The sequence below is a fragment of the Mauremys reevesii genome, linkage group 2 (assembly GCF_016161935.1).
Source record: "Mauremys reevesii isolate NIE-2019 linkage group 2, ASM1616193v1, whole genome shotgun sequence".
In the NCBI taxonomy this organism is placed as follows: domain Eukaryota; kingdom Metazoa; phylum Chordata; order Testudines; family Geoemydidae; genus Mauremys; species Mauremys reevesii.
In genome coordinates this window covers 81,051,812-81,076,808 of record NC_052624.1, presented here as the reverse complement: position 1 = coordinate 81,076,808, position 24,997 = coordinate 81,051,812, and the positions used below count along the sequence as shown (strand labels likewise).

The following is a 24,997-nucleotide window of genomic DNA, read 5'->3' as shown; positions in this document are numbered from 1 at the left end:
TCTCCCACAAATAGTTCCTGTCATAGCAATATCCTCCATAATGGCAACTATGGCATGATCTATCTTCCCAATTTGGTGTTTGATAGGCTTTATCACCTCCACTCGACTTTCCCATCACAGGGCACTCAGGGGTTTCAGTCTCAGAAAGGATGTTCCCAGATATTGCTTCAAAATTTGCCATCGATGAGTTGATGCAGAGAAAAATACATAGATGCTTTGAATTACATTAAAAAATTCAGCAGCCTCACTAGAAGCTGATGCTCCATCACTGACTATCAAGTTCAATGAATGAGAACTGCATGGGACAAAAAAAATCTCTCCTATTGGTGTTGCTTCAACGTACTATATCATGACGGCACAAGTGAAGTGACAAGTGCACACGTGCACTCACAACAAACCAACCTCAGCAACAGCTGGCTGGCTGGTAATGAGGAGATGGTTATCAAATTTATCTTCTAGGTAAGGTTTCTTCCAATAATTACATATATTGCAATACTTATTGATTATGATTAATTTCTTGATCTGTCATTAAATCTCTAAAATTTTGTATTTTGTGCTTGCAGTTGCACAGAGAATGTGTACAAGAGCATTTGTAATTTGTAACAGCACCTTCCTCCAGGCAAATATTAAATATCTTCGCCTACTGTGTTAGGTAATAATATATAGTATGTTCCCTTCTTTGATTTAAATATAAATTGAAATATACTTTATACTAATTATCGCATTCCATTATTTCAGAGCTCTCTTTCCATTTTTTATCCAATGTAAATAATGAATAAAGAGACCGATAAGGCTGGTGAGAAGAGGAAGAGGACTGCAGGAGTAGGCAAAGATCCATCCATGTTGAAACGAAAACAATGGGATAGCACCCCCGACAAAGTTTTGAAGACTTGGGGTGAACTTCCACCAAAAGAGAAGCCATCTACTTTCAAAAAGCCTTTCAAGACTCGTGGCTTCAAAAAGGTAAATACAAAGACTGGCTGCAGAAAGTAGAAAACAATCGTTTTTTAGCTTATTGCAAATGTTGTGATGTAAAAATCCAGGCAGGTACTAGTGAGTTAGATAAGCATGCTAATGGTAAAAAACATTAACAAAAGGTTGAGACAGTATCTAATACAAAGAAAATTGATGATATGTTTAATAAACAAGATTGTGAAATTAAAAAAGCACAAATTTGAAGAGCAAGATAAAAATGCAGAGATTAGAATGGCCTGTTACTTTGCTGAACACAATGTCAGTATTCAATCTGTAGAACACTTGACTGAAGTAGTTAAAAAATGTTTCCCTGATTCCAAAATTGCTGAGGCTGTAACATTAAAGAAAGATAAATGTACTGCTATAATTAGCAATGTTTTGGTGCAAACTGAGACTGAGGAACTTGTAGAAAAATTGAAAGTTAATTAATTTAGATTATTCAGGTCAATTCATGTTTGCAAATATATCTGAACTGGCTAAAAAGGTTTTCACATTACCACATTCAAATGCAGCATGTGAAATAATTTTTATCATGGTAACTGACATAAAAACCAAAATAAAGAAACTGTATGACAACCAAAACATTCAATTCTAGTGTAGTTATAAGGTCAGTTTTGAAAGCAAAGCAAGAGAAATGTTTTAATTTTGTAATTACTATTAAGCACTTGTATTTACATTGTAAAAATATGTATAGTAAAAATGACAGTGATAAAACCAGTAAAAATATTAATGATGGTAATGATGTTCCTAGTGACGACTCAGACCATGAGTCAGAAAATGGATAAAATTCAGAGATTATAATAAGAAGGAAAATTATGTAACAGAGTGTTATTTGTTCTTTCTGTTTGCTTTTTTATCTTATTTTATAATCATATGTTTACTTTTTATTTTTTCAAAGTAATTTTGATGCACAGTACACTGCAGGGCACATGCTGTACTTATTAATACTTTTGTATTAATACTTGTGTATTGTAATACTTTAGTGAAATTTGTGTAAAATACATTGTTTTCTATAATTTCAACCCTACTCCTCATGTGTTAAATATTTTATTTACTGTCTAAGTAACATAAGTTTAAAATTGAAAAACATGTCTATATGTATAAATATTACAATAAATGTGAAATATCTTGAACGAATAAGAATAATTTTGATATAATATATATTATATAGTTATTAAAATCACATATATTATGTTCCTTTGAGATTTTGAAATAAAAAACTTTATCTGGGAATTTTTCACCAGATTTGGGAAATTTTTAGTGCTAGGTTGGGAAAAGTTGGCATCGTGATATAGAAACACTGTCCCATGGGTCCTTACACCCTGATCCCACTTTCCACAAATCAATACTTACCATTCCATCTCCAGACTCCCACTGCTACCCCTGCCCTAGCTTTATAGGTGGAAGTCTGGCAGCCGTTAGAGCTGAAACATGTTTGCTGCTCATTTGCCAGCACTCTGAGTTTTTGCTGTTCCTTACCTGTCGGAGTGCACAGTTTGGTTATAAGAGGAGGCCTCAGGGCATGGATCGCTTTCTCTTCTGGGACTCTTTGTTAGCAGCTCACTGTGCCTTCTGCAGAGTAAGTACACCTCTACCTCGATATAACGCTGTCCTCAGGAGCCAAAAAAATCTTACCGCATTATAGGTGAAACCGCGTTATATCGAACTTGCTTTGATCCACCTGAGTGTGCAGCCCCGCCCCCCTGGAGCAGTGCTTTACTGCGTTATATCCGAATTTGTGTTATATCAGGTCGCATTATATCGAGGTAGAGGTGTCTTCCAGGTGCTAATAAATGAGCAATGAACAGTGCACTGCGGCCAAACATACAGATCTGCTAGGCCTCCAGCTAAGGGGGTGAGGAGGAAGGGAGGGTTTGTGGGACTGGCTCTGTGGGGAGTGAGAGCAGAGAATGAATGGAGAGTAAGTGTGACTGGGGAGAAGACAGTGTATCCAAAGCAACCTGAACACTAACAAGGATTGAGGTTGGACAATGTGTGAAGATTCAAGCCAGTTCTTACTTTGCCTCACCTGATTTGCCCACCCTTCCTAGCTAATGCTTGCACTCAGCTCCTAGCTAAGATGACCTTTGCTGCAGCTTTGGATGTGTGTCTCCAAGTTCATCTCCCTGCTTTGGGCCAAATTCTGTCAAAGGGTTGGAAGGGGAGCAGACACACAGCAGCTGAACAGAGGTTCCTTCAGCCATTCTACCAGACAGAGGAGGGTTCCTGGGGCGGTGTGCTCAGCAGCCATCTTCACAGCTGCTTCAGAAACTAGTACTGTGCCCTTCCTTCACTGTCTACTGCAGGATGCCAGGCAGGCTGGGGCCAGGGCCTGGCCACACCACTTGGGGGCTATAGAGCGCAACTGGAAACATTGACTGGATGTGTTATTCTGCTCGACACCCATGTGTGCTTGGGCAACTGACTTCCTGGGCTCCTTCCTCACTAGCTGGAGCCACCTGCACAAGACAGGGAAGGATTTAACTCTTTGAGCACTGGTCCATGAGGCACATAAAGGGGAAAACTCCTTTGTGTCTGCCTTCCATACATGGTGGACTAGAGTGACCAGACATCGTGATATTATTGGGACCATCTCTATATTAGGTGTTTTGTCTTATATACGCAATGATTCTCTCCCCTGCCCCCTGGAAAAAAAAGTGTCCTGATTTTTCACACTTGTTATTTCGTCCCTCTATGGTGGACAGTCAAGTTACTTCACCACATGGAAGCTTTACCCACCCTGTTAGTAGCATGTCAACTTGTTTGTGCTGTAGCTAAGCATTTCTAAGGTGGAGGGGTGTGTGCTTATGGGGTGGTGACGAGCTTGAAATAGTTCACACTTTAATAGACAAAAGAGATTGTACCAGTCCTGTAATTAATCTCTTGCTATTAGCTGTGCAGAGACCGGCACCAAATCTTGGTCCCATTGAAGCCAAGGGAAAAGCTCACATCCGATCTCAAATGGGACGAGGACTTGGTCCCTGATGAGGCTAACAGAACTAAAGGGAGCCCATTAGGCTCATTCTTGTTCCTTTGATAATTAATATCAAGACCAAGGAGACTGCCAGGTATTGTTTAGTTTAAAGCAAAGAGTGATTCAGAGGAAATAGCTCGGAATGTGTTTTCAGAGGAGGAGAAGGATCATCCTATAGAGAAATCAAACTGGCAAAAATTGCAGTAACTATAAGAATGGGAATTCTATAGGGAAATTAAGTGATTTGCTGCCAATGCTGCTACATTCTTGTGTGGAGACTTGGGGAAGATACAATGCAATACAATGTTATTGCTTTTCTACAGTGGCATTTACACATCATATTACTGTGAGAGACAATTTTGTGCAGCAGCTCATACAAAGGCAGTGTGGGGGGAGAAGCTAAAATGAAAGTTTTCTCCATACTTAGATTATAAAATATCTCAAATTATGATGTGGTAACTGCTGATAAATGTTGGCTTTATAACAGTAACCACTGTATTTTCTCACTCTTTTGTGTGGGTATGTGCATAGATATTATATTTTATATATACTCTGAGTATATATAAATATATATACATTGCACATCATTTGAACAGGGAGTTTCATTTAGAGGGAAACCTTCTGTGTCCTTCATACAAAATATCAATGTATCTTCCACCTCCTCAATGTATCTTATAGACCCTGAGTTTAATACTTCCTTCCTTGTTCCCTTCAAGCTCTCTCAAGGAAAGGATTTTGTGGATTCTAAAGATGTCAGTGCCATATCTGTAGGACTTACCTCTAGTATTGGACAGTATTCCCTGGGCAGGAGTTGAGAGAGTACGCTACAGCTAATCTTTTCTAAGCAGGAGTTACAAACTTGCCTTTCTTCTTCATCTCTTGTAAAACCTCCACACCTGTTCCTGTTATTGCCTTTGTTGTTCCCCGAACCTGGTTGGGTTCTGGGTCCAGTAGCTCCTCCCTAGGCTGGGGAAGGGGCTTTTAGCAGTGGGCAAGCTAGCGCCCGCCCACATCCCGGCACTCAAAAGGACATCTCTTGTAAATGTCCCTGTGATTGGGGTGTCCACTCCACACAAGACAGAGCCGGTTGTTAGGACAATTACCCTGTCCTAGGGAGAGAGCCAGGGACAGAAAGGCTAATTGATGATGAAGGCCAGCTGGCCAGGGGCAGGCTGAGCTTGTATAAAGCCAGCAAGCTGAGAAGAGGAGAGGGCTGTAGCGTAAGAAGTCTGCAGTCACTCGATGGGAGAAGGGAGGTGTGTTTAGGGCTAGAGAGGCTAGCAAGTAATGAGTAGTCTGCAGTTACTCCCTAGGAGGAGGGAGTTTGGGCTAGTAAACCAAAACGAGGGGCCTAGAAGATAGAGAAGGGAAGTAGAAAGGAATCCAGGTAAACAGTGACACAGTCTGGGAGCAGGCAGACTGTAGTTGCTGGATGTTGGGTCCCTGGAGTAGTGGGTGGGCCTGGGTTCCCTTACCAGCCTCTGCGAAGTGGTACAGGACTCAGCCTGGGACTGAAGACTGTCTTGAGTGGCAAGCAGACAGTTGATTCAGTGGGATTTTGATACCCCAGAATGGGAGGACTGTACAGTGAGCTGGCCGGAGGGCTGAGTCACAAAACAGGAGCACCATGAGTCCTGAAGAGCAAGGAGAAGTATGGCGTGTCAGAAGAGGGAGTGGGTTCTCGGACCTGAATGGAGCTAATCCCCAGATGTGGCCACAAGGAGGTGCCCAATGGTTAGTAAAACCTGTGACCATCCTAACAAAGACAGAAAAGGTCATGTGAAACTATACACACAGAACTCTTCTTCAGGAGATACTGCTATTGATGGGGTACCAACCTCACTGAGCTTAATGATTAACAATTGCGTTCCAGAAGTTGTCTTCAGCAGTATTTTTAATTAAGGTTGTAATTTACCTCAGAGAGGGATCAAATCCACGTTTCCTTTGATCATGCTTCTGCTCTAGACAAGTTGATAACTATGATTAACTACTCATCTAAAGACTGGGGTATCAGGAGACTTTTTACGCCCTCGGGTTTAGGGGTTAACATAGACTGGGGATTTGCTCTATGAACAACAGGAAACTGAGATGTTAGTACTGGAAAGTTTTACCCAGGCTGTCGCCTCTGATTGTTCAGTTCTTAGGAAAAAGAAATTAGCAGTTGTGTGTCACGTAAATATTTCAAGAGCTGGATCAAACATCATCTGAAGGTGTAAAAGTGACATGCGGAGTTAGCATGATTCTTCAAGGCTGCTGTCCCTTTCTTTCTGTAAACAGTAGCATGTTCTCATCACGGCAATATATTTCAGCATGCACGTGTTTTGAATGTGCAGTAAAAAAGGTTTCCCCTTTCAACATCTCAAAGAAGGTATGAGAGTTAGAAACACCGTGCCTTTGCTAGGTTTTCTCTGTCCAGTTTTTCTTGCTTGGCTGACACAACTGCTTCCCTGCTGTTCAGAGGATGATGATTACCTATGCAGCACATTGTGAAACAGAGTTTTAAGTCCAATCAAAGTGTTTTCTCCCTCAAACTATTTCTCTCCCCTAAACTTCCTAATCAGCTCTCTCAAACTATATTAGCTCTTGCTGCCTCATTTTCTTTGATTGCTTTATGATTACATGGGTCAGGTGGATCAGAAAAATCTCGGAAAAAGGCAAGGGAGTTGATGATGATCTTCCTAAGTGTTTAGTCTGTCAGGAAGAAGCTGATAAGGGCTGAGATATCTATATGAACTTGCAGGCTGGAGCAGCCAGCTCACAGTGCTGGCCTTTCTTGTCTTGCGTAGGGAGGGATTGACAAAAAGACAAGGAAAACTGAGCATGGTGAGAGCGTGAGAGGTGAATCCGCTCACATCATCCCCAGGCATTTGGCTGGGAATTGATCAATATTACTCATTCTTGGTTCAATTTGCTTCTCACTCACGCCAGTGTAAATCAGGAAGAACTCCAGTGAAACCAATAGTCACACTGTTGTACAACTACCAACATGAGAGAAGCAAGACCATTGAATATGTTTTGAATAAATCCCAGATGAAAACAAAAGTACTGTATGAAGCGGGTGGCTTCCCATCCCCCAAAGCTTATTTATAACTCTGGGTCTGCTGCTGAGTATCTGAAAGCTGCAGCCACTGCCAATCATTGCTGATGCACGCTCAGTTTTCAGCCGGTTGAACCAAGGGCTATCCACTAGAATTCCCATTGACATTGGAGCTGAATGTGTGGATCAAGAGTACCATGATCCTATAGGGCTTTAAGCATGCATGATTCTGCAGTATTGGAAGTTCCAAACAAGTGTGGTCAACAGGTCTGAGATCTGCCTCTTCAGTGACCTTCCATTGCCACGCCAGGCTCTGTTCTGTAATGGTACACGTGCTGGCTACAGTTCTTCCTGTCAGTGTAAACTGGAAGAAAGAGAACCCCCACTTTGGGGGTGCTCATTGGGAAGTGCTAGCATTTTCCTGTTGGAGATTGAGAAGTGAAAGCATTGGGGTTGCCAGGAGGCCTGACTGGAAAACAAGAATTTGCTACAACAACAAAGAAGAGTTGAAGTTCTGAGATCTGTCTTCGGTCCACAGTGGAATGAGACCTTTCAAAAATTTTCACCAAAAAAAAAAAAAAAAGCACCCCACCGAGAGTGAGCCCAGAGTAGCCAATAGCCCAGTGACTAGTGCACTTCTATGGGCTGTAGGAAACTCAGGCTGAAGTCCCTGTTCTGCATTCACCTAAAAACAGGTGAAATTTGGTTTGTTCAATATTTGGGCACTTTTGAAGCTGAAACTCTCAGCAAAGCTCTGGGTGTGCTGACTTGAACAAGTGAAAAGGCTTAATGAACCTCAGGAAAAAACTTTCCATTTTTCACAACTCCATAAATTCTCCACTTTTTTTAGTCTAAACACCTGGGGAGAGTATTTGAGTCCAAAAATAAAAATACTGTGAGTGAAAATCCTGGGTCCACTGAAACCAATGGCAAAACTCCCCTGGACTTCAGTGGGGTCAAGATTTTACCCCTGTGTCTTTAACTTGTTTGGCCCAAACATTCCTAAACCCTACCATATATTTTTATCCAGGGGAATGGTATGTGGGTCAAAAAGAGCCATGTTATATACAGTCCCTAAGAGCCGCACTAGCAGATTCACTGGGCATTTACAGTAACTCTACAGGAAAAGGACAGGGCAAAGAAATCTCTTTTGAGTGTGGTTCATTGGGGATCCTATAGGACACACACGCACGCACACACACAATGGCTTTAACCCCTGCCTCCGCCCCACCCCCCCGTGTTATGTTTCCATACACAAACATCAAAACAGACCTCAAGTCTAAAATTGCATTTTTCAGCTTGGATTTGGTGACACAGGTTGAAAAAGCCATTTAAAATGCTCTTGATAGATTGACAGAAACAGAAATAATTTTGCATCTTCATGATCAGAACATCCTTTTGTTTTCTTAAGAGGCTATCAGGCACGAAGGGGAATGAGTCAGAGGCATTTCTATCCAGAAAAAGAATGGATTTTCAAATGCTTTTTTCAATCCCCCCCACCAACCTCATCTGACAATGCCATGGTGATGCCCATTTTCACAGTCCTTGAAATTCTAAACCGTTTTTTTCCCTTTCAGCAGAAAGAACTAAAAAAAAACCCAAAAACCTCCAGCTGATCCTAGACCCACCAAAAACTTTAAAATGAACGTTGATACAGGTAGACATAAGCTGCACAAGTGATTTCCAAAGCTTATTACATAACGGATAACAGCTGAGTAACTGTGTGGTGCAATGCCCACCTCCCACTTTTTTTTTTTAATTCAAATTCAAGGGAAAATGAACATGAGGGCTGAATCTCCATTCGCAGACCAATGCAGGACTTGACTCACCAGATCACCACAAACACTGCTGACCCTAAGAACACTTGTTACAAGAGGACATACAAGGTCATTATTTTCCCATGGATGAACTGCTCTCAAACTATGACTAGAGTGTACAGTACTGGGAGCAAATAAGCTTTTCTTCAGTGTCAGCTATGCTGATCTTTTTCTATGTATTTCTTCAATCTATGAAGAACGCAGTGTAACGGCTGCAAGATCAGACGCTTATTTTGCCTGTGTCAAAACAAAAACACAGATTCTGTCTGTATGATTTCCCTGATGTCTCTACCAGTAGTTCGGTATTCTTTCTGAGGTAGCAGGTTCAACGAACTGTCTTCATATGGAGAAGTATAAAATATTACATAATTTCTCAAGACCCCATAGAGCCCTGTGAGTTGGGTTGCACGAGGTATAAATCAGTGCTGACTTTGGCCTTGCATATGTAATGGTAAGTATACTTGAGTTCCATTACTGCGTTGCCAGAGATGTCTGATAACCAAAGGGCTGTAACTTATAAAGATATAGGTAAGAGGACTTGCTGGCCCTATGATTCATATTCAATTTCACAATCACTTTTTTGAAATCTAGGTGATGCTTTATATAATGGTTTCTGGACCATGGCTTTCTGTAGTTTGTGGTCATCAGTTTCTACCTTGACCAGTTTTCTAAAATTCAAACTGTGGGTCTCGACCCAGTACTGGGACATGGCATGTCAGGCACCGGATCACCTTGCTCTGGTCAGCACTGCCGACTGATACATTAAAAGTCTGCAAGCTAGCACCTACCTTTTCCAACATCGCTCTGTGTCTCGGAAGCGACCAGCAACACGTCCGGCTTCTAGGTAGGGGGGCCATGGGGCTCTGCATGCTGCCCCGCCCCAAGCACTGGCTCCACACTCCCATTGGCCAGAAACTGGCCAGAAACTGGCCAATGGGAGCTGGGGGGCAGGTGCCTGTGGGTTGGAGTCATGTGGAGCCGCTTGCACGCCACCGTTTCAGGCAGACCTGCTGCTGGCCACTTCCGGGTTGCAGCGTGGTACGTGGTGCCAGGACAGGTGGGGAGCCTGCCTCTGCCCCCACCAGCTGTGCCACTGACTGGGAGCCGCCAGAGGTAAGTCTGTGCCCCAACCTCCTGCTCCAGCCCTGAGTCCCACCAAACCCAGAGCCCCTCCTGAACCCCAAAGCCTTCATCAGGGTCGCCCAGAGGTGGGGGAAAGTGAGGCAATTTGCCCCAGACCCTGGGCCCCACAGGGGCCCCACGAGCCCTGGCCTGGTGGCAGTCCGGGTCTTCAGCTGGCATTTCAGTGGCGGGGGGCCCTTCAGTACCCCAGGTCCCCTGAATCCTCTGGGTGGCCCTGCCCTTCATCCCCAGACCAGAGCCCTGACTTCACCCAAACCTCCTGCCCCAGCCCTGAGCCCCCCAAACCCAGAGCCCCTCCTACACCCCAAACCCCTCATCCCCAGCCCAGAGCCCTGACTCCCTCCTGCACCCCAACCTCCTGCCCCAGCCCTGAGACCCCCAAACCCAGAGCCCCTCCTGCACCCCAAATGCCTCTGCCCCAGCCCAGAGCCCCCTCCTGCAGCCCTCACCCCTGCACCCCAATCCTCTGTCCCAGCCCTGAGCCCCTCCCACATCCCAAACCCCTCATCCCCAGCTCCGTTGGGTCACAGGCATCTTCAATTTTCTTCAACTGGGTGCCCAGGAAAAAGTTTGAAAATCACTGCCATAGACCATGTTTTGCATTCTGTGCAGTAGACACGCTGAACATCTGCATTTGCAAACTTCAGCTCAAGCCCATATGGGAATTTCTCATCCACTAGTTCTGCTGGGTGGTATTGCCGCAAGGGGAATTTTTGTGCCCCTCTAAAAAACAAGCCTCATTTTGTTCTTTAACAATGGTGTGGCACTAGGGTGACCAGATAGCAAGTGTGAAAAATTGGGATGGGTAGGGGGTAATAGGAGCCCATATAAAAAAAAGCCCCAAATATCAGGACTGTCCCTATAAAATCGGGACATCTGGTCACCCTATGTGGCACTCTGTACCTTAAAGCAACACCCTGGAACCACAGAGGGGGCCACGGCAGGGCTCTACGCAGTAGGGGGCTGGTGTCCTGGGGAGGGGATGGGTGTCTGGGCTCAGGGGGGGCACATCTGGGCTCTGGGAGCCCCCCATGGCTGGGAAGGGGGGCACATGGCAGGGTGCTGCTACAGAAGTCCTTAATCTGCTCCTGCCACTCCAGGCCCAATCAGGGAGAATGGATTGGGGCTGGGTGAACCGCCCTGTGTTTGCCTGGTAACTGACCACACCTGCCAGCCTCATTAGCAGGAGCTATAAGGCTGGAGGAAGTGAAAAAGGGGGGCAGAGACTAAGATGGGGGAGGTCAGGCTTTGAGGGAGCAGGAGTGTCCTAGTCTGTTGCTGGCCAGGCCTGTGGTAGGCCAAGCAGTTATATAGTTGGAAACTGGTGGGGGGAAACTGAGCACAAATAAAGAACACAGGTGTTGCACCAGACTGAAGTGTCCCTGATTCACAGAGGAGAGGGGCTGAATCCGGAGGGGTGCAGCGTGTACCCGGTTACAGGTGGGGGCTTGTCCAGGAGCTCAGCCACCGCCAGGGCATAGCAACCCGAAGATGGAGGGGACCATGCAGTGGCTAGCCAAGCAACAAGAGAAGATGCAGAAAGCACTGCAGGCCTTCCAGCAACCCCACCAGCTGGAGAGACAGGCCTTACTCACCTGGCAGGCCAAGCAACAGAAGAGCCTCCAAGACTTCATCAGGGAGCAGGCTAAGGTACAGCAGCAGCTCCTGCACAGGTTGGTAAGTCCCCAGGGAAGAGAGGGCAGCAGCACACCAGGCTTGGGCTTATGTAAAATGGGCCCCGCCAATGACCCTGACACCTGCCTGTGTACTCTTGAGTGGGTGGCCATGGGCACCAGGTGGGACAAGGCGACCTGGGCCCTGTGACTGGCCGCCTATCTGGCTGGCAAGGTGCAGGCTCCCTATATAGCAGTAAGTGATGAACAGGCCAAGGATTACGATGCAGTGAGGGTGGCCATCCTAGACCAAATGGGGCTCTCGGCAGAAAACTACTGGCAGAAGTTTCAGGCAGCCCGGTGGACGTGGGTTTGTGGCCCTGAGCTTTTGCCCAGAAGATCACGGACTGGGCCACTTGGTGGCTGAGGCTGGACACCCAAACGCTGAGAGAGATTATGGACAGGGTGATCCTTGAACAACTTGTGCAGGGCCTCCTGGAAAACATGTGAGTCTGCGTCCAGTGGCACCAGCCGAGTATGATGGAGGCTGCTGTTAAACTGGCAGAGGAATACATGGAGGTGAATTTTCTTCAAAAAGAGGATCGGATACTCCGGGATCAGGGAAAGAAATGCTGGGAGAAGCCCAGAGGAAAGAAAGGAAGAAGCTCAGGGAGCCCCTCATCACCCAGGGCAGTTGGTCTGATGGCAATGTGGACAGCCGGGACACACATGCCAGGACTGCCCAGAAATGGAGGGTGGACTAGCCAAGTTTTGTGGTTGGACAAATGGTGGAGGGGGGGAAGCAGGGGCAAGGACTGGCCACCAACCCCATGCGGGGGGAGGAAGCCCCCAAAGTGCTTGGTGGACACGGCCTTTTCCTCATTCTGAGAGGGCTGGCAAAGTCAGTGGTTTATTCCCAGAGCAAAAATGATGCTGGAGTGCATCCACGGGGATCGGAGGCCCTGCCCCTTGACCCAGGTACACCTGAAAGTAGGGGGCAGGTTTGCCTGGCAATGGGTTGGGGTGGTAAAGGGGTTACCTTACCCCATGGTACTGGGGACAGATTGGGGCCACTTCCTGAAGGGGGAAAGGAGGCTGTGGGAGGGGACCCCGTTGAAAGGTGGGGAAACCCCTACGCCCCTCCTCTCTAGTGAGGGAGAGAACTCAGGACCCAGAGGTCAGGAGAGCCAAACCCTAGACAACAAAGCCAAAATGAAGACTGGGGAGAAATAGGGGGCAAGAGGCCAAAGGAGTGCCCTAGTATAGGACACCCAGGGAAGGAGGCCCAAGGACTAAAAGGAAGCCCCCAGGGAATGCCCAAAGGTAGAACCTCCAGGCAGGGAGAGCCAGACCCCCCTGGGCTGGGTAACTGAACCTGAGGCCCTGGGCAGCTGGGGCAATGTCCAGACACACCCAGCTCTCCTGCTGGACAGAAAGGGGGAGCAGTCAGGAGGACAACCACGAGGCTCTGACTGGTGTGAGGACCTTGGGGTAGCAGCAGACCTCTGGGGCAGTCCGCCACCTACCCAGTGTGCCTTCTGTGGGCGAGGGATGGACAAACCCCCCCAAGGAGGACCCGAGAGATCACCCAGTGGGAAGTGGTGGGCTTTCCCAGAGCAACCTCCCAGGCAGAGGGAAAAGGGGCCAGACCAGGCTTCTCCCCCCCACCCCCACCCCGGCCCTTGCTTAAGGAGTGCAATGTGTGGCAGGGTGCTGCTATACAAACCCTTCAATCAGCTCTTGCCACTCCAGTCACAAGCAGGGAGACCGAATCCAGATGGGTGCAGCATGAACCCTGTTACAGGGCATCCCAGCTGGACTTGGGGGGTGTCTGGCCCAAGGTGGGCTCTGGACGGGGCAGAGAACCAGGAACTGGGTTTTCATAAGTGTTTCTTTAACTCTCTACTCCTCAGGGAATTTTTGTGTCTGTATTGCTAGACATACCTGCTGACAGGTATTTTGAAATAAATTACCAGAATAACTGAAACTGGCTTGATTATGTAATGTTGTTTTGACAAATAAAATTTGCAGAATTTTAAAACAGTGTGCAGAATTCCCTCTAGGAGTAGCTATCATTGTACGTGAAGCTATGAAGTTTTGCTCTGTGTGTTACTGAAATGCATGAGGTTGGGAACACCCCTAACCAACCTTTCAGGTACAACAATGGACTAGCCAGACAGCATTAATGGCTCAACACAATCAAGGAAAGAATCCACTATCTCAGGAAATGAATACAAAAGAGGCTGCTTGACCCAAGTCCTAGCAAAAGAAAGATCTTTCCAGCCTCTCTCCCTCACACAACTCAACGTCTGGAGGAAATGTCTGGAAGACAAAGACTTTGAACTGGGGATGGTGGCTCTGGGCTGGAGGAGAGTCCCAGCCTGTGTACAGAGGAACTATACCATCTGTCAGGATGAGACACTGCTTTAATCCTATTTAGTTTGTAGAACTCAGACTGCAAATTTATTTTTGTTTCTTAGGTAACCAACGTTGATCTCTAATGCTTACTACTTATAATCACTTAAAATCTATCTTTCCATAGTTAGTAAATCTGTTTTATATTTTACCTAAAACAGTGTTTTGGCAAGTGCTTGGGGAAATCTCAGCTCAGTTTACAAAGGCTAGGGTGTGTCCAATCCACATGGAGGGAGGGGCAAATTGGGTAATTAATTTATATTGGTCAGGCTTCTGACCAGGGCAAGATGGTACAGTTCTGGGGAGCTAGACTGGGAGCTGGAGGGAATTTCTGGAGCCTCTCTATTGTTGGATCATGAGTGGCTGGGGAAAGCATTCATGTAACTCAGTTGGGTATAACCTGGCCTGTAGATGGCTGTAAGTGCAACAGCTGTCAGAGATTTGTAGCTTGGCAACAGCATCCCAGAGAGAGAGGGATATGCCGGATTGGTGGGACAGGGCTCAGTGGTCCCACAGTCCAGGTTGCACCCCAGGAACCCTGTCACAAATGAGTTAAAAAAAAAAAGTGTGAGCTTGCTGTGATTACATTGTGCTCATAAAAGAAAAAAATGAAAGATGTTAAACCCAAGGCATACTCAAAGCAGCAAACTTTGTTTCAAAAACCAAGTTTGCTGAATATCAGGTGGACTTACCTAGCACACTTTACAAACCCCGAACAGCAAGGAATTGAATAGTTTAGGACCTAATTTTTTTGCAGCTCATATAATAAACAAATTATTCCTATGTCTTCATTTCCTTGAAGTGCTTTTGTTTTATAAATATAAAGTAAGAACACAGTTGGCAACAAGTTGCCATAATGTTATTTTTAAAAAATCTGAATCTAAATTCTGACATCTTGCTGGTTCATGTTAATTTTCTTTAACAATGGCATTTACTCTGAAGTGTCCTTAAGGTCAGCCCTGCCTTGCTGCAATCAATGGCAAAGCTCCTACTGTCTTCCATGGACTCAGTCACTGTGGATCAAATTCAGCCATGATCTAACTCCACTGACTTCTGTATTTAGGTGGAACTGTGCTGAAGGGCTGAATCTTGCCAACTTTTGTGACTGCCCCCACCCCCAAAGTGCAGATCTGTGAGTGGGGGAAGCAGCTGGTGGGTGAAGGGACAAGAATGGGGAGAACAGCCAGTTCTGTGTGGGGAAAGAAGAGCAAAGAAATTCTTATGGGGAAGAGATGAAAGGAGATAAGGAAACAACAAAGGTCAAGATGGCAGCCTACACCCAGCTTTGTTTTTCCAAAAATAAATAAATAAAATCTCTCACGCTGACAAACAAATCAATGTTGGTAATTTATTCTAAAGATACCAATCACTGATGTGCTGCTTAAAACAGGGGGCTCTCAAACTGGAGGTTGTGACCCCTCAGGGGTCACAAGGTTATTACGTGAGCTGTCAGCCTCCACCCCCAAACCCTGCTTTGCATCCAGCATTTATAATAGTCTTAAATATATATTTTTTTGAAAAGGGGTTTTAATTTATGCTGGGGAGGTCACACTTAGAGGCTTGCTGTGGGAAAGGGAGTCACTAATACAAAAGTGAGAACCACCACATTAAAACATGAAAAGAAACAAGGAACAAAGAAAAAGGACTTAGATACACAAAGCTCTTCTATTTGGCAGAATCACCTTTTAGGCACTTCTGTTAATGAGCAGGTTTGGTCTGTACAGAGTCCTAAGAGTTGGGAAGGTCTCCAGAGATGTTTCTAAGCAGCAAGTTGTGTGGTTACAGCACACTTCTACCACTTTACAATTTATCAGTAATACCAGTCACTTTTCTTTGTATAACTTGTCCATTGGGTGGGAGTGAGGAAAGGAAGTGACTGAAACTTTCCCTGAGCCTGTTTCTCTGAATAAACAATGCTGCAAACCCCACTTTTCTTCCAAAATGTTTGCTAAGGTGATGGTAATGATGGCTAGTATTTGCTTGGCTGTGATTATATTTGAGTTTGGATAGTCCTGGCTGAGGTGAGGTTTTTCCTGTTTGTTGTACTATAGGTTTTTTTGTTTGTTTCCTATTTTTGTATTTACTTGCTGTATAGAGTCTAGAGCCCTGAAACAAATAGCTCGAGTGGGATGAATTCTCTGCTTCAATGGAGAGACCTCAGCAGAGAATTTGGTTTCTGTATTATTTTGTCACTAAAGGCTTCCATTTGAACGGATTGTTTTATTAAGTAGTGACCAATGTTTCAAAAGTGAGAGCCTAAAGTTAAACATTTTAAAGCTATAGACTTGATATGTTAGAAAACAGTCTTTGATTTAGGTACTTTCACTTCAGGCACCAATTTTGAGCCCAACCCAAACTGTACAAGCTTAGAGCGAAGCTTTGGGTGAAACTTGAAGCAATCTGAAATAAATTACAGGTCTGAAGGGCAATGATGGATTTTCAACCGTTCAAAACAAAACTGTCATCCTAGCTTCTCCTCTTCTGCCCATGATAGACAGTGTGTGTCTATGCAATTTTCCTCCTTTGTCACTTGTTTTCTCCCTCCTCTTTATCTTTTTGTCTGTCTTCCTCTATTTCTCATTTCCTCCACATGTACCAGTTTCCACCTCCATAGCCTCCGATTGTTGGCAGGATAACTGTTTGGGACCAATCCCCTCAAGAATGGTATGTTCCATTCACTTATCTCTGCTAGAGCTAAATTGAGTTCTAGGGTCAAAACCATCCCTTGTGCAGCTCTTCCCGGTAAATGGGATGAACGTAGCTCGTTTTCCTGATTTCTATCTTTTTAGTTTAACACAGTATATTTTCAGGAAGCATTTGATGTGAAAAATGTCAAATATAGGGCCCTTATGTTCATTCTCTTTAAAGCATGCATTTTTTGACACAGCAGCTGTACAACACAAGTGTGTGATGTCTTGTTTTCCTCCTAGCTCCCAATCTTGTGCTATACCCACAAGCCTATCCTTCATGTCAAGTGAATTCAACTTTATATGATTGCAAACACTTTACATACATCTTCCAGCGAGCCTAGGATGAGGACCATTCCAAGAATGTAAGGCACAAACTTATTACATTAACTTTTTTGACTGAACCACTCTCTAGTTGAACGCTTCAGGTTTTCCAGAGAGTGGATTTTATGTAGGCTTGGCAGAGTTTATATATAATAATTTTGGTACATTGATTTTTTTTAAAGCATTTCCCCCCCATTTTTATGGATTTTAAACTTCTTCCATTATGTGGGGGGTGGGTCAAACAATAGGGGATTCACACAATTATTGTCTGACAGTAGATGTTGTGATTCAAAACTTTATAACCAAACAGTGTCAACATCATATGTCAAGTTGATATAAGGATATGTAAATTATATATTTTGAGTTCTCAAGCCGTGTTTTTCTTTCTATGCCTATTTGTAAGCTTCAATTATTATCCATGGAGATGTTTGTTTTTGTCTGTGTATACAAGGAAATTATTTTACTGACACCAATAAAAATCGAATCCTTCCAAGCTGACTTACGGTATATCAGACAGCTCTGCCTATTACATGATTCTTTACTTTTCTTTACCGTTGTTGGGGGTTAGTTGTTCTGGCAGTGAACAGACAGGCACAGATGGTCCCATCATTCTCAGAGCCTCCACACATCTTGCACTGCAGGGATTTTTTTTTATACTTGTTGTTGCTGCCGCAGCTCCTCCTCTTTCATAACAGTTTGTTTAGAAGAGCAGAGGAGGCTGAAGAACTGTAAGTCCTCTTCCTAAATAGCATCGTGGGTTGTTGGTTTTTTTAAATATATTAGCAGCCAGACCTCATATTGGGCTGTTCTTGGGAGGAGCCTAATCCTCCCTCAAGGAAAATTCCCACTGACGTTAATGGTAGCTCTGCTTGACTAAGGAGTGCAGGATTGAGCCTTTGCTGTTCCAGTAATGCTCAGTTTATGGCTTCTGAACTGAATGCAGCCCTTTTCTAGACACTCTTCTTCAGTACTGTTTTCAGTTCTGGTCAAACACACCTCAAAAGAGAGAGACGTGCAACAGTGTGATGAGAGGCAGGGAAAGTTTTTGTAAGAAGAGTGGGAAAGGATTAGCAGTAGTTAGAGAGGCGATGAATACAAGGATATGGGGTATATAAAAATGAACAACATAGAGAAGGTAAACTAGATGTCCATACTTACCCTTTCACATAATACAAGAGCAAGGCAGTTGTTAAATGTGTTGTCTTTTATTTAAAAACTGATAAAAAGGAAATAATTTTTACATAATGTATAATCAATCTGTGGAACTCACTGCTCATTCATTCATCATTTCATTCATTCATGCCCGTCACCCCAACCGGGGTATGGGCCGCCAACAACAGATCTCCATAGTCTTCTATCCTGGGCCATTCGCTCTAGCTGGTTCCAGGTATAGCCCATTTTTTTGCTATCAACCTGAAGGTCGCAGGTATTTCTTCTCTTTTCCGCTTGCCTTGGGGGTTCCACTGCAGTGCCTGTCTGGTGATGTTGGTTGGCTGCTTGCGTAGTGTATGTCCTATCCAGCCCCACCTTCTCCTTCTAATTTCTTCCACTGCTGGGAGTTGATGGGTCCTCTCCAAGAGGTGGATGTTACTGATGGTGTCTGGCCAGCGGATCTGGAGAATCCTTCTGAGGCAGCTATTAATGAAGGTCTGGATCTTCCTGGTGGTTGTTTTGGTTGTCCTCCAGGTTTCAGCTCCATACAGTAAGACTGATTTCACGTTGGAGTTGAACAGTCGAATCTTTATTGCCAAAGACAGCTCTCTGGAGCTCCAGATGTTCTTGAGCTGTAAGAAGGCTGCTCTTGCCTTACCAATCCTTACTTTGATGTCTGCGTCTGTGCCACCCTGCTGGTCGATGATGCTACCTAGGTAGGTGAAGGACTGCACTTCTTCCAGGGGGCTTCCATTCAGTGTGACTGGGTCGTTGCTGATGGAATTGATCCTAAGGATCTTGGTCTTGTCCTTGTGGATGTTGAGGCCAACCTGTGATGACGTGGCTGCCACTACGTTGGTCTTCTCTTGCATCTGCTGTTTACTGTGCGAAAGGAGTGCAAGGTCGTCGGCAAAGTCCAGGTCATCAAGCTGGGTCCACAATGACCATTGGATTCCATTCCTACGCTTGTAAGTGGATGTTTTCATAATCCAATCGATGACGAAGAAAGAGAAGTGGTGACAACAAGCATCCTTGTCTGACTCGGTTCGCACCTGGAAGCTGTTTGTGAGCTGCCCTCCATGGATCACTCTACAGTGTATGCCGTCGATGAATTCTTGATCAGGTTGACCACCTTTGCTGGGATGCCATAGTGCCGAAGGAGCTTCCAGAGGGTCTCTCGATCCACGCCATCGAATGCTTTCTCATAGTCAACAGTTGATGTACAACGAGGAGTTCCACTCCATAGACTGCTCGACTATGATGCGGAGCGTTGCTATCTGGTCCGTGCATGATCTGTTCTGCCGGAAACCTGCCTGTTCATCTCGTAGCTGTGGATCGACGGCATCCTTCATTCTCTCTAAGAGGACTCGGTTGAAGACCTTCCTGGCACCGACAGGAGTGTGATTCCTCTATAGTTGGCACAGTTGCTGAGGTCTCCTTTCTTGGGGATTTTGATGAGATATCCCTCTTTCCAGTCAGCCGGAATCACTTCTTCTTCCCATATTTTCTCAAAGAGGGGTACAGCATTTCCACTGAGGCATCCAGGTCTGCTTTCAGGGCCTCTGCTGGGATATCGTCAGGTCCAGCCGCCTTCCTGTTCTTCATCATGGTGATGGCTTTTCTGATCTCGTCTCTGGTTGGTTTATCGCAATTGATTGGGAGGTCCTCGTTGGCTGGGTCGATGTCTGGTGGATTTGGTGGTGCTGGTCTGTTCAGGAGTTCCTCAAAGTGCTCCGCCCATCTGTTCATCTGTAGTTCTATTCCTGTTATAGACTTTCCTGCTTGTCTTTTGCTGAACTTTCCAGACAGTCGCAGCTGTTTCATGTTACCGCTGTATGCTGCCTGCTCTGCTTCTGCTGCCAGTCCATCCACATAATCTCTTGTCTTTCCTAATATTCCTCTTCACTGCTCTGTGGGCTTCAGCATACTCTTTTGAGCTTTGGCCTTTGCTGCTCTAGTCCTGCTGTTGTTGACTGCTGCCTTCTTCTTCTTTCTGTCTTCTATCTTTGTCAAGGACTCTGCTGTGATCCACTCTTTCTGCTGGTGTTTCTTAATTCCAAGCACTTCCTGGCATGCTGACCTAAGTGTGTCTCTCACTTTCTGCCATCTGTTGAGTACACTGTCTTCCTCTTCCTCAGACTGATCCTGTAGTACTGAAAACTTATTCTTCAGCGTCAATCCAAAATCTTCCTTGGTCTTATGGTCCTTCAGAAGGTTGCTTCTGTCTGCAGTTCTTCTTCAGCTTCAGCTTCAATCTGGCCACCACTAAGTGATGGTTGCTCCTCTTCTAACTCTAACGTCCTGCAAGGATCTTCTGAACTTCTTGCTAATGCAGACATGGTCGATCTGGTTTTCTGTCATGCCTGCTGGCGATACCCAGGTACTCTTGTGGATCCGCAAGATGCCTCCTATGACCAGATTGTTAAGTGCACACAGATCCACAAATCTCTCTCCATTCTCACTCATCTCTCCCAGAGCATGGGTCCCCATGACTTGTTCGTATCCTGTGTTATCAGGTCCAATTTTGGCATTAAAGTCTCCCATAAGGATGGTAATGTCTTTGTCTGGGAGAGTCTCTAATATTTTCTGGAGTCTGTTGTAAAAGTAGTCTTTGTCCTCCTCTTCACTGTCATTGGTTGGAGCGTAGCACTGAACAACATTCATCTTAATCCTCTTCATTTTAGTTCTGAAGGATGCTGTGATGATCCTGGGACCATGTGCCTCCCAACCAATCAGTGCTCTCTGTGCCTGCTTGGACAACATGAAGCCTACTCCTGTGTGTGGTGTGCGTCGCTCTCTTCATGTCCTGAATACAGCAACAGCTCTCCTGTCAACAGTCGTCTCTGTCCAGCTTGCGTCCATCTTGTCTCGCTAATGCCTAGTAGGGTCAGGTTGTTGCTCCTCATCTCTGTTGCAACCTCATGGTCCTCACGTTCCATGTGCCGATGGTAATCCTCCTGGCTGCAAGAAGGGTGATCGGCTTTCACCACCCAGCGTCATGCATCTTCGAGTTGAAGACCCTTCTTTTCCAGGCTAAAAGTCTCTGTTAACTCTATTGTTGGCGTTTCTGTAGCAAGCTGATTTTTACAGGGTGGCCCAACCCTCCTCCTTTACCCTGACTTGGGACAGGCAGATGGCCCCAAAGGACCTCTCTGGTGGAGTTAACTCACTGCTACCAAGGCCAAAAATTTAGCAGAATTCAAAAAAGGATTAGACATTAATACAGAGAATAAGAATACTCTAACTTTTTTATAACCTTCCATGCTTCAGGAGATAAGCCAACCACTAACTACTGGGTTATGTAATTTTTTTTCCCCTTAGGAGCAGTTTATTTTATATTTGTCCACTACTGGATTTCTTGCACTTTCAGCTTAAGTATGTGATGCTTGGAGCTGTCAGAGACAAGATTCTGGATTGGAACACTAGTGTAATCCCAGTAGCACAGTTCCTATGCTCTTCTGAACATGGGCTATTAGCCATAAATGCTAGCCACTGCATTTATGAACAGATCAGTTAGCATGCTGATCCTGTTTGAGGCATCAGCTTACTAATGTAACAATTCCTAAATGAGCTTTTCTTTTCTTTTTCCAAGACTATAACAGGGTTAAAAAAGAACTAGATAAATTGATGGAGGATAGGTCTATCAATGGCTATTAGCCAGGGTGGGCAGGCAGGGATTGTGTCTCTAGCCTCTGTTTGCCAGAAGCTGGGAATGAGCGACAGGGGATGGATCACGTGATGATTACCTGTTCTGTCCATTCCCTCTAAGGCACCTGGCATTGGCCACTGTTGGAAGACAGGATACTGGACTAGACGGACCTTTGGTCTGATCCAGTATGACTGTTCTTATGTTCTTCAGATTTATAACCCAAGGTAGCAGCCCCAGAAAGAGCCTCTCCAACAAAAACAACCATCCTCCTTCCCTGCCTGAAAAATAACTTTAATATTAATGCAGCTGTGTGTTGGCTTATGAATGTGGCGAAGTGAAATCCAATGGGTCTAGCTGCTCAAAATATTTCCTTACAACTCAACCACCTTCTTTATTTACCTCAGAGTCCTCTGTTAAAGCCCCATCACCATTAACATATCACCTTTAATGTAAGCACCTCTCCAAATAAAAGAAGTCCTAAAATAAACATAGTGCACCCTCATTTTTTTTTAAATCCTCTAGGGTCCCTCACTGACTTCAGCAGAGCTCTATGTGGCCACCGGGGTCTGCCCAAGGAGTCTGTTGCAGGAAGTGGGCCTAAATTAATTAAATAGGATTGTCTTATTCTTGTTAAAGATCTTGTTTGGGGGTTATTTAAAAACCCCCATAACAGGAGCAGCATAGTTGCATAAACTTCTCTCAGACAGAGAGCAGAGGCAGCATCAGCTCATCATAAATACTAAACACCTACTCCAACATAAGACTCTTATAATAGCAGCAATCCAGCAGGAAAAGCTAAGATCACTTTTAACAGTAAATACGAACTCTTATTGCTGTGTAGCAATCTAAAGAGGAAACAACCCAAAGTGTGAAAAGCCCAAGGAGGTTATACATATTATAGATGCACAGTCAATGTTTCCTCAGCAATTCCATCTGAAGCATCCTGTTCTTCCACCACTTTGCTGCAAACTTTGGGTCTCCCGTGGGTCTTCAGTGAAATCTGGGCATTAGTCTCATGTTTCATTGGTTGAGAAAGTTTTCCCTAAGTATCCTGCCAGAAGCGCTGTGTGGGGAAAGTTGTGGTGTAAGCTTAGAACTTCTCTGCTCCATCTTGTTCATGAGGTTTAATTTAGTCTATATTAAGCCATGGGAGTAGCACAATAAAGAGCAGAACCGGTCAGAGCCATGTAAAAAGCATATCATTCAAAAGATGGCATTTCCAGCAATTCACTGCCCCTTATCTGCTTTAGTGGGACACTGGTTCAAGCACTACTGCATCAGACGGAGTGATACTTACTGACTCAGTAATACCAGTACCTGTATGTAACCCTAAGAGTGTCCCTACACCAGAAGGCAAGGGACTCCCTGGCAATGAGCTTCAGATGGCCTGACCAGCTCAGTGTACCCCAGCTGACTTTGTCATAATCTGTACCTAAAAGGTGTCATGTAATGTGTCACTGGCAAACTAATAACTCACTGTTCATTAGTAGGCTGCTGTGATGTATGTACGGTCAACATACAACACACAAAGGCTTATACAGATGTGCTGGAAATATGACTAAACTGTGTTTAAACCAAGCATGGCAGGGGGAGGTTTTTTTCCCCAGGCAAATGTAAATTTGAGCAAGGTCTGACCAAAGACAAAGACAAGCACATTTGCCTGCCAGGCAAACAAAGCCAGCAGGCGAGCAAGTGGGGAGGAAAGGGTGATCCCTTAATCTCAATGGGAATGGAGGCTGCATCCTAAGGAAGCAGAGCCAATGAGCTTTGGGAGAGATACCTTTAAAAGGTTTATTGGACTATAAAGAGAGGGGCAGAGAGCCCTTTTGTTATCCTTCACCTGTGCTGACAAGGAAAATCAGTGTCTCGGACTCTGTGGCCATCCTGACTAAGGCTTAGTCAGCCATTGCTGGAAAAGGAAGACTGGTGAGGACACTACTTTGAACAAAGACTTGAACAAAGGTTTTAGGCATTAGAAAGCTTATTTTTACTTTTGTTTGTTTGTAACCCTTCCTATCTTTATCCCTTTTGCTTGAACTCACTTAAAACCTCTCTTGTTTTGATTAAACAAACTTGTTATACTTTTTATCTAAACCAAGCCCAGGCTTTGACTGAACTGAAGTGATTGATAACTCCAGTCAAGCTCCTGTCTCTTTAAAGGAGCAGCAACCTGAATATCTTCTGTGAATGTACAGTGACAGGGGTCAAGGGCTAGAGTTTATTGACTGTTCCCTGCAAGGCAAGATTTGGGCTGAGAAAGCCCTGAGGAATTTGCTGGCAAGGCAGACAAGCTGGTGTGTCAGGGAACTGTCACACAGCAAAGCTCCCACTTGCTGAGGCTGAGAAGGGTGGCACAGTGTCTCAGAGCTCTGAGTATCCCCAGCAGCTTGCCACACTGTACCACCTATGTTTTCCTTGAAACTCTCCTATCCAAGCACAGAGCAGCCCCAATCTTGCTTGATTTATTAGATTACACAGCCCAAGATAGCATGGCTAGGTGGGTAGAATATAATTAGAATGTAAAGTTTGATGCATTGAATACAACTGATCCCCTTCTTTTAATTTTTACTTAGGCTATTTTCTTCCTTCAGATCTGCTCCATCCTCCTGACACACCTGAGACATTCTATCTGGATAAATCAATGTGTTGTACAGAGAAACTTTTGCTGTTGAAGTTGAGAACCATCTCAAAGTGAACAATAAAACTCGGGCTAGAGGATGTTAATTTCTATCTGGAGAGAAAGTCTCCAGGTCTGTGTCAGCAGCTGGGAGGTGCAATTCCCAGCTCAGGTAGATGTACACGTTAGCTATACTTGAGCTAGCACCTAAAACTAGTAGTGAGGCCGCAGCAGCATGGGCAGCGGTTTGGGCTAGCCACCCAAGTCCGTACCCAAGGTGTTAGACGGGATTGTAGTCAGGTGGCTAGCCTGTACTGCCACCTGTGCTACCACAGCCACACCGTTATTTTTAGCCAGTGGCACAAGCAAAGCTAGTGCATGAATGTCTACCCACACTGGGAATCCCACCTCCCAGCTGCTGTGTAGATGTACCCCAAGTGACAGAGTCATGAAGATAAATCAGGTCTGCGAATATTTATATTTGTCCCCTTAACCTTAGCGGTAAAAACTCTGTCATGACAAACAAAATTCCCATTGGGGATTCCTGCCTTAAGCACCTACTGTTGCTACATTGACTGTCAGGACCCTCAACAA

At 44.9% G+C, this 24,997-nt stretch overlaps 1 long non-coding RNA gene across 1 annotated transcript; it reads left to right on the top strand.

Annotated features, from left to right (window-relative positions):
• The first annotated feature begins 23,364 nt into the window (after positions 1–23,364).
• On the top strand, positions 23,365–24,514 carry LOC120398907. The gene is made up of 2 exons (XR_005594793.1): positions 23,365–23,712; positions 24,360–24,514. It is a non-coding gene; the product is annotated as an uncharacterized LOC120398907 (long non-coding RNA).
• The last annotated feature ends 483 nt before the right edge of the window (positions 24,515–24,997 follow it).